Source organism: Marmota flaviventris, chromosome 18, assembly GCF_047511675.1.
Source record: "Marmota flaviventris isolate mMarFla1 chromosome 18, mMarFla1.hap1, whole genome shotgun sequence".
Lineage (NCBI taxonomy): Eukaryota > Metazoa > Chordata > Mammalia > Rodentia > Sciuridae > Marmota > Marmota flaviventris.
Genome location: NC_092515.1, coordinates 5,448,812 through 5,465,842, shown reverse-complemented (window position 1 = coordinate 5,465,842; position 17,031 = coordinate 5,448,812).

Genomic DNA, 17,031 nt, shown 5'->3' with positions numbered 1-17,031 from the left:
GGGAGTCATCCGGGGAGAGAGCGGTGTTTACAGCTGTGGAGTGGCATGAGCTCACCCCGCAGTGGGGAGACCTCAGAGGCGGCGGGCGTGCCCGCAGGCATGAGTGTCCAAGAGTCTGTCTCCCTGTCTGCCCCCATCTCTTGTCTCTCTCTCCCTTGTCGCTGTCTCTCTGGATCTTTCCCCGACCCTGTCTTTCTCTGGCCCTGCCAATCTTTCTTTCTTTTGACAGGGAGACAGAGACACAGAAATTGAGAAGTAAGGAAAGGAAGGCCCAGGGGCAAAGAGGTTATGTAGCACCTCAGAAGTCGGTTTAAAAAGACAGACTGAAAGACAGAGTTTGGATTTTCCCCCAGCTTGAGTCAACTCCACTCCCAGCCTCCCTCTCTGAAGGGGCAGCACCCCATTCCCTCCTGAGCTCCACCAAACCCCAGGGGTCCCCTGGATTCTTCTTGCAGTGGCTGCAGTCTATCAGTAAGCCCTTTAGGGGTATGCCCCCAATAAACTCCAGCCAGCCAGACCTGCCCAGCGGGACCAGCCCCATTCGCTGGGCTCCTCATTCTGACCTTGTCCCTCTCAAGTCTGTTTCCTGGGTGGATGAGGCTCCTGAGTGAACTCCAGGTCCCCTGCGGTGGCCCTGCTTCCTTCCTCTGGGCTGCCCTGTGGTCTGTTCCACAGTCTTCTACACTCTGCCCTCACTCTCTCCCTAGAGGACCCCCATCCCTCAGGTTGTGTCCAGTGTCGCTTCCTCAGAGAGGCTTTCCCTGGTCCCTCCCAAACTAATACAGGTCCTCACTCCTCTATTTATCCTCCCTCCCTCCTCCCTCCCTCCCTCCCTCCCTCCCTTCCTTCCTTCCTTCCTTCCTCTGTCCCTCCCTCCCTCCCTCCCTCCCTCTCCCACTTCTTCTCTTTCTCTATTTTCCCTTCTCATCGAGTCCTGCACACCTCCTCCGAGCCCTTGGCACAGTCGATGCACATGTTATTTCTTGTATATTTATTCTTCTAACACCTGCTTCCCTCTCTAAGCTGGGAGCCCTTGGAGAGACAGAGCCCCTCCCGCTCAAAACCATTCATTGCACATGTGTTGCACGGGTGGCTAAAGAGAGATGCAGAATCACTGAGACACACAGAGGCAAACAGAGACGGATGGAGAGAGAATGGTGATAACCAACAATAATGATAGCTCACACTATCTAATTAACATTTTAAATATGATAAATTAATTATAGTCAAGCTGAGAGCTCGCTGTGTCAGGCTCTATTTTAAGTGCCTCGTAATACAGGTGGAGTAACCCCTATCCCAAGGCTCAGGACAAGAAGTTTTTATATTTCATTTTTAAAGATTTTTGGAATAATTGCACAATGAGATGAGTCAGGGATGGGGCCCAAGTCTCAACATGAAATTCATTTAATTTCGTATGCATCTTATATAAGGTAATTTTACACAATTATTTTAAATAATTTCATATACAAAACTAAATTTCATGGTGTGGACTTTTCCATGTATGGTATCATGTCAGTGCTTGAAAGGTTATGGATTTGGGGGCATTTTGGGCTTCGGATTTTTTTCCTCCTCTTTCAGTTTTTTTCCCCTTGCAGTGCTGACATGGGACCCAGGGCTTCTCCCACGCCGGGCGAGCTCTCCCACGGAGCCTCATCCCCAGGCCAGATTTCTAATTAGATGCTCAACCTGTAACTCATTTCTTCCTGCTGTGACACTGTGAGATAGATGATCATAGGAACTCTGACAGATGAGGAAGCTGAGGCAAGGAGAAATAATTTACCCAATGTCACAACAAGACTGAGGCTGGAAGCCAGAAAGATGAAAGAACAGAAATGGACAAACAGCACGAGGGTCAGAGCCTATTTCTGGGCTCTCTGATATTCTGTCCTCCTTATATATCAGGAAACAGCAGCTGTAGTGTTAGACAGGTGTCCAAAGGGACACAGGTCTGGGGGCCCAGGAAGTTCCCAGCCCACTGCCCCTTACCTGAGCTATCTGCTCTCACCTTCATTTACAGGTGAGAGGCAGCCCTTGCTCAGAAGACAGGGAGCATGACCTGGAAGAGGGCAGGCCACAGACCTGGCCTCCAGAGCCACCTCATCTGGAAGTCCACTGTCATTGCAGAACTAGAGGAATAAGCCCCTTCTCCCTCCTGTGCCCTTGGGCAACTGAACCAGAATGTCATGAATCTGGACTCAGTGGGCATGGCCACCTGTCTAGGATTGTCATCTGCCCCAGGACCTGGCCGTTTCTTCTGGGTGCCCAGTGCAGCCCTTAGGGAACCAGCCACCTGGTTTTCCCTGGTAAACTTGGGGATGCACCTGTGGCTCTGGTTGAATGTTCTCCTGGGGGTAGAAGGCAGGTGCCGCCCTCTCTTGTTCAGTGCTGTGAAGCCATCCTGGGGCACATTATCCCCTGTGAGGAGAAATGTCTTCCATTCTGAGCCCTCATAGGCTCTGGACGTCAGAAGTTCAAGGTCTCACTGACCTCTGCCTCCCTTTATCAGAACCTTTGTGGTCAGCTGCCCCACCCCCCACCCCACATGGTCAAGGTTCCTTTTGCCTCAAGAAGTCACATCCTCACAGGTTCTGTGGATCAGGATGAGCACATCTTTGGGGAAGGGACCTCATTCTGTGTCCTGAGAAATCTCAAGGCACGTGCAGCAATTCACAATCTCCTGGTTTCTGCCTCCTCTACCGAAACACAACTCTGCTCCGACATAGCAGCCCTGTCAAGTCCCCCATCAAGTTTGCACCAAGAACAATATCTGGCATGTAGTAGATGACAAGTAAATATTTGCAGAATGAACAAGTATCCCCGAGGGAAAAAAAATAGTGTCCTTAGGAACTACTCACAGTCACAGAAACATCTTTATAACTGTTGGTGCCTTTGACAAGGATTAAGAGACAAACTCTGGGACTCAGGCTCTCATGATTCAGGACTCTGCTCTGCCCCTCACTAGCTGGGTGGCTTTGGGTAAATCACTATGTCTCTCTGGGTCTTGGATTTTTATCCGTGGAAGGGAGATTGTGGCAGTCTTGTCACCTGAAATGTTAGGAGCATTTGATGAGTTGATCCCTATCCAGCTGTGGAGCTGTGCTGGGCACATGGGAAGCACTTCAGATGTCTTCCTTTTTTCCCCCTTTCCTTTTTTTTTCTGGTACTGGGGATGGAACCCACCGAGTCCCACCTCCAGTCCTTCTTATTTTTTATTTTGAGTCAGGGTCTCTCTCTCGGTTGTGGAGGTTGGCCGCAAACTTGCAATCCTCCTGCCTTAGCCTCCTGATTTGCTGAATGAACAAATGTCCTCCAAGGAGAGAACAATAGCACCCCCAGGAACAATGAATTTGCAATTACAGAAACAGTTCTGAAACTGTCATTGCCTTTGACAATGATTAAGAGACAGACTTGGGTGGAGACCATTACAGGTGTGTTCTAGTGCGCTCTGAGTTCAAGCTAATTTTTACTGTTATTATTAATACTCTCTTGCAAATATCTGAAACCTCATGTGAGAAAATGTGATAAAAACCTAGGCATGGGGAGCTTATGTGTAGAAGTTCCAGAGAGACAGAAGAATGGCCACACCTTGGAGGATTCAGGTATCTTTGCCTTTACTTCCCCATGACCTTTAGAAAATATAGTGCCTGGAGCCCGTTCCAAAACAGTCTGAATGTCACCATATAGCTTAACAACTCCACCTGAAATTTGCTGATTAAAAGAAGGCTCCCTTCTTAAAGGGGAAATCGGTGTTTTACATTTTCTTTCTGAAAGGGGAGGGGAGAGCCTTCTTGCTTCTGGGTTTATTAAAGGGTCCATATTGTCTGCTGCCCCTGGGCTATGGAGTGAAATCCATCGCAGGTTCCTTGGATCTGCCATGTGGCCTGCTTCACAATCTGGCCATTTTGTTGTTGTTTTAATTGGCCAAGAGGTGCTCCTGAAGAGGCCTGGCTGGCACCTGTGGGTGCCACCCCTCTGCATTCCCTGTGGCCACAGCCCCCATCAGCTGACTCCGAGTGGTGGCTGCCCAGCACCCCCAAGCTCCCGCATTTACAGTTCTTGCTCCGCCCAGAGAGGAGACCCCGACAGACTGGGATGGGGATAGGGGGTGGAGATGGGGAGACCAGGAGGTGTGGATTTGAAGGGATCAGAGGGAAAGAAAGTCACAAATGAAACAACAAAAATAGACATCGTCGTCACCGACTCCGTAGCCACCATCTCCATCCTTCCTCTTACGGAGAACTTTTTTTGCGCCAGGCTCTATTCTGGGCTCTTCACAAATGTTAACTGAGCTAATCTCCTCCACATCTCACGCGGTAGGACCTACTGTCACCCCCGCTTTGTAGATTAAGAGAGAGGTGCACAGATGCTGAGGGCTGTGGCGGGCGGGTGGCGAGTGGGGTGGGGACTCCCCACTGGCTGGAGCAGTGCACCTCTCTCTGTGCGGCACCGCCACCGTGTGGGGCCTGAGGGAATGAGAGGCTGTGTCTCCAGGGTTCTCCTGTGCCCAGCACCGTGGGACCGGGCACCGTGGGACCCGGCACCCTGCTCTGGCCTCAGAAGCGAAGAGGGCAGCAGGAGGGTCCAGCTGCCACCCAAGCCCCGCATACTGGTCCGGATTGGGGCTCTCAGTAATAAAAGGAGGGGCCAAGCGTGACCGTGGGCAGGGGCCAAGTGTCTTGGGGTTCAATCTTGGCTTTGCTCAGCAGGCATAACGACAGTGCTTGGCTGTCATGTGGGGTGGCAGTAGGACTGTGCCCTGCTATGCACGCCACCAGGACCGAGGAGTTGCTACTGGAATCGTGATGGAGTGATCCGAAACCCCTGGGTCTTCTGCAGCCAGCTCCTCCTCCCTGCCCCCCTTACCTAACGGCCACGCCCATCGCCGGCAGCAGGGCCCCGCCCACAGGCCCTGAGCGTCCATCTGGTCGTGGTACTCACCTAGGTAGGATAGAATCATGAGGCCGCTTGTTAAAAAAAAAATCACTAGTTCAGAAACATGAATTACCTCATTTTAAAAGAATTTTTTCCCCCAGTAAAATCCTCACTGGCGGGCTGGGCTGTGGCTCAGCGGTAGAGCCCTGTCTCCCCTGTGTGAGGCCCTGGGTTGGATCCTCAGCGCCACACAAATGAAATACAGGTATTGTGTCCACCTACAACTAAAAAAATATTTAAAAAAAGAAAAAAAAATCTTCGCTGGCTCTTTTGGTTAGGTTGGGGGTGGAGGAAACACCTGAAAAGAAAGCAAGTCCTTTTTAGCTTCTTTTTGTTCTAGAATGGGGAATATTAACACTAATCAGGAAAGTATGCGAGGTGGACCCCGGGGGCCTGCTCTTGGGCTTTGTGGGGTTAGCTGGTCTCAACTCGTGTCCACCCTAGGACATGGCTACTATTGCTCTTTCCACCACAAACAGGGGAAACTGAGGCTAGGGGAAATTAAAGTCCTTTTCCAAGCCCACTTGGTGAGGAATGGCCAGGTCTGAACCCGGGTTCTGGGGTGTGTGTGTGTGTGTGTGTGTGTGTGTGTGTGTAACATAATTTTTATTTAATTTTAGGAAATATTTTCCATGGCACAAACACACAACGTGATTGGGAGAAGGCACTGAGTGAGCAGCCTGTGTCCTGACTTTGGCCCCCACCCACCCTGGCCTCATCCCTTCTCCAAAACATAAAAAGTAGAATAAGTTCCTTGGGTTGTCTTCCAGGGTCTGAGGCAGGAGAACAGGAATGAAAACCAGGTAAAAAGGAGACACAAAGGAAGGACAAGGAAGATGTGGATTCAGAAGTTTCCTGTGCTTTTGCCAGGCCTGTCACTCCCAGATTCCTGTAAATCCCCTGGGCACTTGATAATCCCCCCTCCCCACTTAAAATAGTTTAAGCAAAGAGAGACACCGTGTCTTGAGGCACCTGGAGTTCGGGGCTGTTCTAGCACTACCTATTGATCAGGTAATGAACCCCCAAAGGGCTCTCACTCTGGAGATGCCCACGGCCTCCCCTGAGAACTGCTCTCCCAAACAAACCTGCCTGCGCCTCTGGCTGCCTCGAGGTTGATCCTCTTTCCTGTTGAGGCTGGAAGACCTGCACCTCCTGGTTGATTTCACGGTTTGTGAAACGCTGTTTAGACAATTGCACAAGTGATCCAACAATGGCTGGGGTGAGAACTGCAGTGATTCATCATGACGTCTGTCCCTCCAGCCTTCTGCTGGGAACTTCCGAGGCCTCAGTGGGAGGCATTGTTTTTCTTTTTCCTTTTTTAACCCTTGAAGGGGCCTTGGGGCTTAATTTGCAAGGATTAGAACTGGTCAGAAAGTGAACACTGAAAACCTACAGAAAGGATGGGATAGAAAATGCACCTGGACAGACCAGGATGGGGATGGCTGAGCTCCCTGAGCGCTTCTGACATGGCTCACGCGTGTATTTTTTTTTAAATGCTTTGAAACAGTTCAAGGCTCGTGAGAAGTTATGAAACAGTACAGAGTATTCCGAGTGCCCTTCACCCAGCTTCCCCCAGTGATAACATCTTTCATGATGGTAGTCCACTGTCAAAGCTAGGAAAGTGACATCAGTTCCATGTTGTCAACTCATTGCAACTTCACTGGATGTCACTGTTTTTTACCCACTGTGACCCCGCACCTTCTGGCTCTATCTTCCTGTTCCTTTGGTAAATAGTTGTACAAATGCAAGTCACTATCACTCCAATCAGGATATAGAGCCTGTATCACCAGCATAAGGAAATCCTCTCCTGTGGCCCCTCCTGCATCCCAAGAGCCCTGACAAACACCGTGTTTGTTCTAAGTCACAGCAGTGCTATTACTTTGAGGTATCACATAAATGGCATCATGCAGTTTGTCACCCTTTGAGATTGGAGTTTTTTTCCCACCCAGTATAATGCCCATGAGACCCATCCTGGGTGTCGTGTGTATTAATTGTTGCTTTTGTAGACATTTTAAAAAATGTACGTGTTTACTCACTTGTTCTCAAAAGCCCGGGCTGTAGGCTCTGTAGTATTCCCGCTGGCTGAGGGAAGACTGAAGGCGGGAATGTTAAGTTGTCTGAAAAAACACAGCGGGACGTGGCAGAGTGACCCCAGGGACACTGGTAGGGAACAAATCACACTCCGTGCTATGAAGCAGGACGATTTCCCTCTCTTACATAATCACAGACCTCCTAACCCTACTTATGGGTGTGCACCCAAAATAACTGAAAGCAGGATCCAGAAGAGAGGATGCTCACCGTGCCCACCAGGCAGCGTGGTCCACAGTAGCCCAGACGTGGGAGCAACGCACGAGTCCGCGGATGAATGGAGAACCCAACACTGCACATTCATGGAACGCATGCCCTTCCCTGCAAAAAGAAAGGATATCTTCTCAAATGCTCAACATGAAATAAGCCACAAAAAGCCACCAAAAATAAGTACTGTGATTTGCTTACATGAGGCATCTAAAATAATGAAATTCAGTAGTGAGAGAGGCGTGTTGACGTTGCCCAGTTTTATTGTGTTGTGTTCTATTTGATTCTTGAAGTTGAAAAGGGTTTATTTGAAGTATGTAGGTGATCCATTGTTTGGGGCATAAATATATATGATTGTTATGTCTTGTTGATGTGTAATTCCCTTAAGCAGTACCAAATGTCTTTCTTCGTCCCTTCTGATTAACTTTGGCTTGAAGTTCACTTTTCTGATATGAGGATGGAAACCCCTGCTTGTTTACGAGATCCATGTGAGTGACATGTTTTCTCCCATCCTTTCACCTTCAGTCTGTGGATGTCTTTGCCCATGAGGTGAGTCTTTTGGAGACAGCATATTGTTGGGTCTTGTTTTTTAATCCAGCTTGGCAGTCAGTGTCTTTTGATTGATGAGTTTAGGCCATTGATGTTCAAGGTTATTATTGAGATATGATTTGTGCTCCCGTCAGTTTGGTTTATTTCTAGTTTTAATTTGAATTAGTTCCTTCTTTGATTGACTGTCCCTTAGTTCCTCCCTTCACTGGTTTTCACTTTTTTCCCATTTCATCTTCATGGAATATTTTATTGAGAATATTCTGAAGTGTAGGGTTTAGCTGAATTATTTCTTCTCTATTTCATATATTCCTGCTCCTACTCTTAGTTTTTCCTTCCTACTACTTAATTTAAAAATAATTTGCTATTCTAACTTTAAGTTATAAATGTTTTAGCTTAAAATACTTTAAGTTATAAATGTTCATCTGAGTACTGTTTAATCCCAGAGATCTTGATATTTTAAGCTTTTATTATCACTTAGTTCAAAGCACTTTTTATTTGCTTTTCTTATGCTTTCTTCCTTGACCTCAGAGATATTTATAAGTGCACCATTTAACTTTGAAATAGTTGATGTAGGGGTGGGTTTTAATATATCTTAAGATGATTGGTTTCTAATGTAATAAATCTTGCAGGAAATTCAGTCTGCATGATTTCAAATTAAAAAAAAATAATGGAAAGTCTTTTCATATTGATTGTATTGGTTACATACATGTCAAAACTGCTCAAATTGCATACTTCAAATAAGTGTATTTTATTGTACTCCCTTTTTACCTCAATAAAGCTATGGAAAATAAATTTTAAAAATAATGAAATTCAGAAAGCAAAATGGTGAAGCTGGGTGCAGTGGTACACACCTGTAATCCCAGTGGCTCGTGAGGCTGAGGCAGGAGGATTGGAGTTTAAGGTCAGACTCAGCAATTTAGTCAGGACCTAAGCAACCCAAGAAAACCCTGTCTGTAAAATTAAAAAAGAAAGGGGTTGGGGTTGTGGCTCACTTTTAGAGCAGTTGCCTAGCATATGTGAGACACTGGGTTCAATTCTTAGCATAGTATATAAATAAATGAATAAAAGGGAAAAAAGGTTGGAGAGAGAGCTAGAGATGTGGTTCAGTGGTTAAGCAACCCCCTGAGTTCAATCCCTGGTATCAAAGAAATTAAAAAAAGAAGAAGAAGAAGAAGAAGAAGAAGAAGAAGAAGAAGAAGAAGAAGCAGCAAAATGTTGATTGCCAGAGGCTGGTGGGGAGCAGGCAACAGGGAGTTGAATGCAAGTTTCAGTTTAGCAAGATGAAAAGGTTCTGGAGATGAGACAATTGCGTGACAATATGGATACACTCGACACTACTGAGCTATACACTTAAAATTGATAAGATGATAACTATTTTTGGAAGGATCCTGTGATACTTAAGTTGTTTACAAAGCTTGTGAAACATCGTTCAGTCAGTTGCATAAGTTGTAAAACAATGACTAAATGTGAACACTAACGATGACTCCCGTAATTGTTATCAGCGGAGGTCAATGATACAGCCCTCAAGCTTCCCCGGTTCATTTCTTAAGGTTCATTGTTTTAAAAACCTATATATTAAAAAAAAAAAACTGAAACAAGCTCCTAATTGTGAAGATGAACAACTTCACTTATCTAGTCTACTGCCTTGGAGGGGTGTTTTGCTAGAGGGATTTCTTGACAGTTTTTTTCTCGAAACCCAAGTTCAAGTACACAGCTTGTTAGGTTCCATTGTGATGGGAACAACCCAGGAGGCTGTGCTATTTTCTGGTGGTTTCACAGAGGTCTGCTGCAGGATAAAGCGAGGATCTGAAGCATGTACTCTGGCTTTGAAGGCTGCGGGCCCAGCCCTTCTGCTGCACTGCTGCTGTCCAGCACACACACGAAAATGTCAACACTGGCTTCCTCTGGATGGAGCCTTCACAGGGTAGTTTTATCTCCTTCATTCATTATGCTTCATTGTTCCTCAGAGCAACTGAAATGTGATGAGAGAATATTCTTTGTAGAAGAGTTCCAAATCATAAATATGGAAAGCAGAATTATAAAGTCACTGTTTTTTAACTTCTCATAAAATCATGGATCTAGGCATGGATCACCACTGGCTCCCTCACCTGTAATGGAAAGCAGACAAGGACATTGATAATAGACGGGTCAGGCTGAGCACCCCTGGATCTTAACATTCCAAAGGTGCAACATCAGCTTCCAAACATTTTTGTTCCCAGATCAAACCTGAACTGGACCATTCTTCTTGAGCTAAATGCCAGGGATGGAGAGACAGGCAATCTGTGGTATGACAGTTCCTCAGGCTATACAACCTGTTTTCTTTAACAATCTGTACATTATGAGGAATAAAATAGGGAGATTGAACCAATAAACCCGACTTAATAAAAATATACTGTTGGGGCTGGGGTTGTGGCTCAGTGGTAGAGCGCTCGCCTAGCATGTGTGAGGCACTGGGTTTGATCTTCAGCATCACATAAAAATAAATAAATAAAATAAAGATATTGTGTCCAACTAAAAGAAAAATTTAAAAAATACTGTTAATCATAAATATAACTTTAAATTTTCTAATACCACATTTTAAAACTTATTTAAAAATCAATGAATTAATATTTAATATTTTTGTGGCTTAAACATGATGAAGCGTTATTTCTCCTTAATGGAAAGTAGTGGGGAGTTTGGCAGACTGGAGCCAACACCTCAGTCTTCAAGGACTCGAGCTTCTTCCACCTTTTTGCTATTTTATTGGATGGCTTCAACCCTCAGATCACTTCTTCACCCAAAATAGCTGCAAGAGCACTAGACAACACATCAAAGTTCTAGGCAGTCTAGAAGAGAAAAGAAGGAGGAGTCCATGGGTTCCTGCCCAGCCTTTAAGAAGCCTCCCTGGAAGTCTCACACAGCACTTTGTTTTCATGTTACCGGCCTCACTTAGCTGCAAGGGAGTAATTCAGAATGCCTCAAACTTACACGGCACTTTTCAGAGTGTGGACAAATGCGCACACTTGAGTAACCCAACACCCACGGAAAAGCAGACGTTGACCAGCACCCTCCCTCCCGCCAGTTCACAGGCACCCCCATCCCCCCGCCTGCCCACTGCAAGAGGTAAGCTGCGTCCTGGCTTCTCCCCGCCATAGACTAGTCCTTGCTGGAGCTTCCTATAAAAGGGAGCATACATTCATTCTCTTCATGAAAGATCCTTGATTTCCAGGTAGCAGAAATTTGTTCTTCCTAATTGTTGAGGTAGACACTGTGGCGTGGCGTCCCTGCAGTTGCAAATATGTGCTCCTGTGGCCCCACACCTGAGTCGCCTCCATTTGGAGCTCTGCAAATCAAGCAGCTGTGAACACCCCCGTGTGCTGATCTTGGCGCAGACACCTACTTTCACTCCTCTTGGAGAAGAATCTAGAAGCTGGACGGTGAGCCATAGCACACCGTGTGTAATGTCATCAGAAACTGCCAGACCCTTCCCCAAAGTGGTGGCAGCACTTTACATCCCTGGAACAACCTAGGAGAGGCCCAGGTATTTCACAATTTTGGTATATCTTGTCTCTGCCATTTATTTATTTATTTGATTTATTTATATTTAGTTTTTAACTGTTCTGATGGGAATGTAGTAGTATCTGATTGGGGTTTTAATTTGCTTTTCGATCATGGCTAAAGAAGTTGAACATCTTTTCACCTGCGTGTGAGTTATTTTTCTCTGTTGCTATGTAGACCTGGGTTTAGTTCTTTCTCTCGAGGAAGGAGTTCTGAAATATTCTAGTCCCTTGCATAACATGCATAGAGGACTGGCCTTCCCTGAGTGGCAGTTCCCTGGTGCTCCTGAAATGAAACACCGCAGCCTGGCTGGCTCAGGACAGCACGGTACAGTTCAGAGGCCAGAGGTCAGAAATCCAGCTGTTGGCAGCACCACACTCCCTCTGAGGCCCTGGGTGGGCTCCTTCCCCGTCTCTGCCTGGTTCCCTGTGGTGGCTGATGGTCTCTGGGATCCTTGGTTTGCAGCACTGTCACTCCAATCTCTGCCTCCGGCTTCCCATGGCCTCCTCCCCCTGTGACTGTCTTCCATAGTCTTCCCTCTTCTTATAAGGACATGGGGGTCATGCTGGATGAAAGGTCCACCATACTCAGTATAATTTGGTTTTAATTAATGACATCTGTAGAAACCCTATTTCCAAATAAAACCACGCTGTTAGGTCCTGGGACTAGGACCACACATTAGGAGTGCTTTGAGGATGCAAATCAACTGTAAGGCCCTGGGTCCAGCAGCCTGTACATTAAATTATGGCCAGGCTCCATCCTGAAGGTGGTAGGACATATTTCAGCCCCAATTCTGGGGCACGCAATGCGCATCAGGTGGAATAGTGTTACACGTGAGGAGTTTGATCCTTCAAGGCTCAGGGTAGTCAAGTAACTTGCCCAAAGTCAGACAGACAGCCCGGGAAAGTGGTCCCTGAAAATCTGGGCCTTGCCCAACACTTTTCCAGGTCCCGCATCAGTTTTTAAACTGACCTCTAGGTGGCGCTGCAGGGCGAATGTGGATCCCCATAACTCAAGTTTGTGTGTGTGTGTGTGTGTGTGTGTGTGTGTGTGTGTTGCTGGGGGTTGAGCCCATGGCCTTGTGCATTCAAGGCAAGCACTCTACTAACTGAGCTAAATCCTCAGCCCCCCAGTAACTCAAGTTTAAAATGACTTCTTCCTGGGGTTTATTCCTGCATCTTCAACTTGAACGCGTACACGGATTCCCAGGCGATCTTGTGAAGATGCAGCTCAAATGCAGCTCTGATCCAGGAATGGGATTTAGAATTTGCATTTCTAACATGCTCCCAGAGTGGTTTTTTTAATTGAACCCGGACCTTGTGAATGGGAAGCAAGCACTCTACCAACTGAGCTATATCCCCCAACCCCCAGCCCTTTTCATTTTTAAGAGTTTCATTAGCTTGCTGAGGCTGGAACTTGGGATCCTCCTGTCTCAGCCTCCAGAATTGCCTGGATTACAAGCATGCAAGCACTACCGTGTCTTGCTGGATTTCGTTTTAAGTAGCAAGGAAATGAATGATCTTCTCCATGCCTGAGCAGACAGCTCCAGGAACCCCAGACCAGTAACAGTGGTGTTCATAACAACCACAACACAACCTCTCCACGTGCTTACCCTGTGCAGGCTCTGCGCGCTGGCCTCAGCCTGTATGTGCACGTATCCTTGAATGCTCAAGGCAAGGGTCCGGGCAGCCCGTCTGCAGAACAGGACGCAGGTGAGGGCTTGCTTGAGCCTAGCCCGTTGTTGCTGTCCCCTTCTTTCCAAAGGACAGACACGTCCATGGGAGACTCATCCCAGGGCACCTGGAAGACAGGTGGGAGCACTGGGTCCTGGCTGCAAGGCCAGGGTGAGGGGACATTCAGGCATCTGGAAGTGGAGGGAGACCAGATCAGGACCTACAAAGGGAGCCCAGAACCTGCTCTGCTTTCCTTAAACTCTCCACGGAAGCCGCCTTTCTTCCTTTCTTTGCGTTGGAGTTTGTCTACCTTTAAATTCTAGTCTCTCTTTCTAAGTCTGAACCTCTCCCTCTCCCAGTCTCTCTCTCTCTCTCTCTCTCTCTCTCTCTCTCTCTCTTTAAATCTGTCTTAAATCTCCTCCTCCCTCCCTTTCCTCCTCCTCCTTTTTATACCCCCCCCAAACCTATCTCTGTCCTTCTGAGTCTCTTTACATCTCTCTGAGTCTGTCCTTAAACATTCTCAGACTTTCTGTCCCATCATCTTGGGTCTCTCTGGCTTTGTCCCTACGTCCTAACATTTACTTGTTGGCTGTAGCGGTGGCGTGGTTCCGGGCATAGGCTCCGACTCCTACCCCCTTAATTCAAATCAAGCCCCTGCCAAGTACAAGCTGCAGAAATAGAGCCAAAGTCGCCCAGCCTCCTTGCCCTTCAGCCTCTGGACTGTCCAGAGCCTCCTCCTGAGGTTGCTGCGAGGACAGGAAGAGGCATGCAGAGTATGCAGCGGGGTGTCAGGGTGTCGGCAGCTGTTGTCATCTTCCTTATTATTACTAATAAAAGGGAGCCCACAGCCCGCCTCCTGCAGCCAACAATTAGATGCTTATCTGGTGTGAGGAATGCACAGGGAGGACCCTCCCACCAATAAAATTGGGGCCACTCCCTGACCTCGGTTTCCAGCCAGGACCAACCACCGCAGGAGCAAGGGCACCCCTGGAGGAAGCACCCAAGGCTTTCAGAGCCACACCCAAGGACGTGGTTTGCTTTTGACTGAGGTCCTGAGCTCATGCTGGGCCTTTTAGAGGGATATGCAATCAACCAAGAGTCAGCCACAGCTGGGTTAGGTTGAGTATTTAACAAGCCAGGGACATAAACTAGCACCGGAGGGTGGCCACAGCGCAGGAACCACAAGACACAGTGTCCCACAACCACACAAAGCAAGGATGAACAGTTTGACAAGCTTCCTTTCTGTGTCCTTAGGTAAAGAGCCTGGGTATCACATGCATCTTTATCACTATCATCACCGATGCGTACAGTTTTGGTTTTTGATTGATTGTTGGTTTGGGGCACTGGGGAGCAAACCCGGGGCGTTGTACATTTGCACATGCCAGGCAAGCGCTCTGCCACTGAGCTACCCCTCTGCCCCAGAATCCTCCTTTTATCCGGTCTTCTTTCCTGTCTCCCCTCCGTCCCTCTTTCCTCTCTGTCACCCTGCCCTTAGGCTTACAGAATGTGCACTGTGGTTCTTATAAGGGTGTGATTTTAATTTATGTTGTTGGCAATCTGTTCCGGGTTGCTGTTCTGCTGGCACGACTGTTCTCGAGATCACCCAGGTTGCTGCATGTTCAGACACCTGTTCACTGCATCGGACCCCTGCCTCAGAGCTCCCAGGTGACCGCCACCTCAGCCACACCACCGGTCCCCTCCAGTGACCGACACGCGATGGCTTTCAACTTCCCGCCACCACAGAGAACACCGAGAGGCACAAGCTCATACGTGTCTCCTTGTGGGTGTGTGAGAATTTCTATGGGATGTGTTCTGGGAGAGAAATTGCCAAGTCACAGGGTGTGTGTTGCTGGATTTCTTGGAACAGGAAAACCCATCTTCAGATTGGAGGCTCCGCAGTAGAACGTTTGGGTGCTCTGCACCCCGACAACACTTGGCAGTTCCCACCCTCATCTTCCCAGCCCAACTGGTGTGCAGTGGAATCTCACTCTTGCTTCAGCTTGAGCTTTGCTAATCATTCCTGAGCTTGAAGATCTCCTAGTCGGCTTATTAGCTTTTGGCGTTCTGCTTCTTTAAATCGCCCGATTTATGCTTTTATCCGTGTTCCCATTAGGACACCCCTCTTTTTTCTCATTAATTCATAGGTGCTTCTTGCATATGAAAGGTATTAGTCCTTTGTCTATTTTGTTATCACAAATAACTTCCCTCTTTCTGAAAAATGCCTATTAACAGACCATTTTTACCTTCTTTTGAACCAAGCTCTTAATTTTTTAAAAGTTTTTTTAAAAAAATATTTTTAATTGTAGATGGACACAATACCTTTATTTTATTTATTTTTATGTGGTGCTGAGGATCGAACCCAGTGCCTTACATGTGCCAGGCAAGGACTCTACCACTGAGCCACAACTCCAGCCCCCCAAACTCTTAATTTTGTTCAAACTAATTGGCACTTTGTCTTATGACTTATGCTTTTGAAGTCTTGAGGAGTCATTCCCTGTCTCAGAGATCCAAAGGTATGTGCCCTGATTTTCTTTTCTTCAGTCCTTCAGTCTGTCCTGAACCTAGAGGTCTTTAATATAGCTGAGGTACACCTTGGTGTGTGACATCAGATAAGAATCCAGATTTGGTTTTCTGTACACAGTCAATCAGTTTTTCTCAGCTAAGCATCTGCCGATCCTTCGTTCATTTGGGGTATCTGCACTAACTCCCCATACAAGCCAGCTCTTCCCGTGAGCCTCTCTCTGAGGTGGCTTTTCTTGGCAGTACCAAGTCTCTCTTTCTGGCACTCTGGTCTATTCTTGCACTAATCCTAGCCTTTGTATTAAACACTAATTTTGTTTTGCAGCCTGTCTTAATACGCAAGAAGCATGTTTCTTGCACCACCACGGCCTGATGTTTCTCCCCACTTATGTCACCATGCAGGAAAGGCACAGATCCTCTCCACCCTTAATAGGAGCTATTTACAGATATCTGTCCACTCCTGGTTCTGGAACCAGCTTCTTGTCGGAAAAGACATGCTCATTCAGGAAGAGAAGGTGGAAAATCTGCACAATGCTTCAGCTCAGCTTTCAGTTTCTAGAAACTTCATTTCCCCTCTGCTGATACAGAGGACCATGCCTGCAACAGCATAGAAGCCAAAAGTGGTATCCCAGTCACTGGAGAATTTTTTTCTGCATGTTCCAAGCCCAGATGTCAGAGTCCATGCACATCTGCAGCACTAAGGAATCATCAAGAGTGTGAGCTGTTTTGGCTTTTATCCTCAGGGTTCAAGGTGGCTGCTCCGCCTCCAGGCACCCACCTTCCAGGTCAGAAGAGGAGGAAGGGTCCAGAGCCTGCTCTCTCCCCTTTCTCAGCATAACAACAACAACAACAAAATCCCAATAGGTTTCTGTTTATATCTTATTGCTTAGACCTGGATAGCACGGTGTGTCGCGGGCCCCAGATGTATCCAGGTCACGTGCCAACCTGAGCGACAGCTGGCGTGCTGGTGGCACAGTGGGGAGAACCCGGTTAAGTAGGTCTCGGGTGCGCCCAGCTTGCTTCGCGCAGCGTCAGACACAGTCACCAAATACCCACCTCTCGCTCCTGGTCCACACATCTTTCTTTGATCTTCTGCTCACTCCTGAGCCCAAACTTCAGGCCGAACGCACCCAGGGACTGCCATCTGCAAGAAGCAGCGTGGGGTGACTCCTGCCTTTTCTTCAGAAGGTGGAGAATCAGTGCACCCCTTCTCCTGAGTTCTTCTCCACGTGGTATGGCAAATTCTTCCTCAGCTCATCGCCTTTAGAACTGTTAAAGAAACCAGAAACTACCCAAGTCATAGGAAACTCGGATAAATCTGAGTACCTTTACATCATGGTATACTGGGCAGCAAAGAGATTCAACATTTACAACCATCAACAAAAATCCAGATGAGCTACATAAATAGAAAGTTGAGCAAAAGAAGTCAGACATGACTCATGCATGCTCTTATATAAATCTTATTTGTTTATTGTATTTTTATAAATCCATGTGAATGAATTTATAATTATTCATACATTATTCA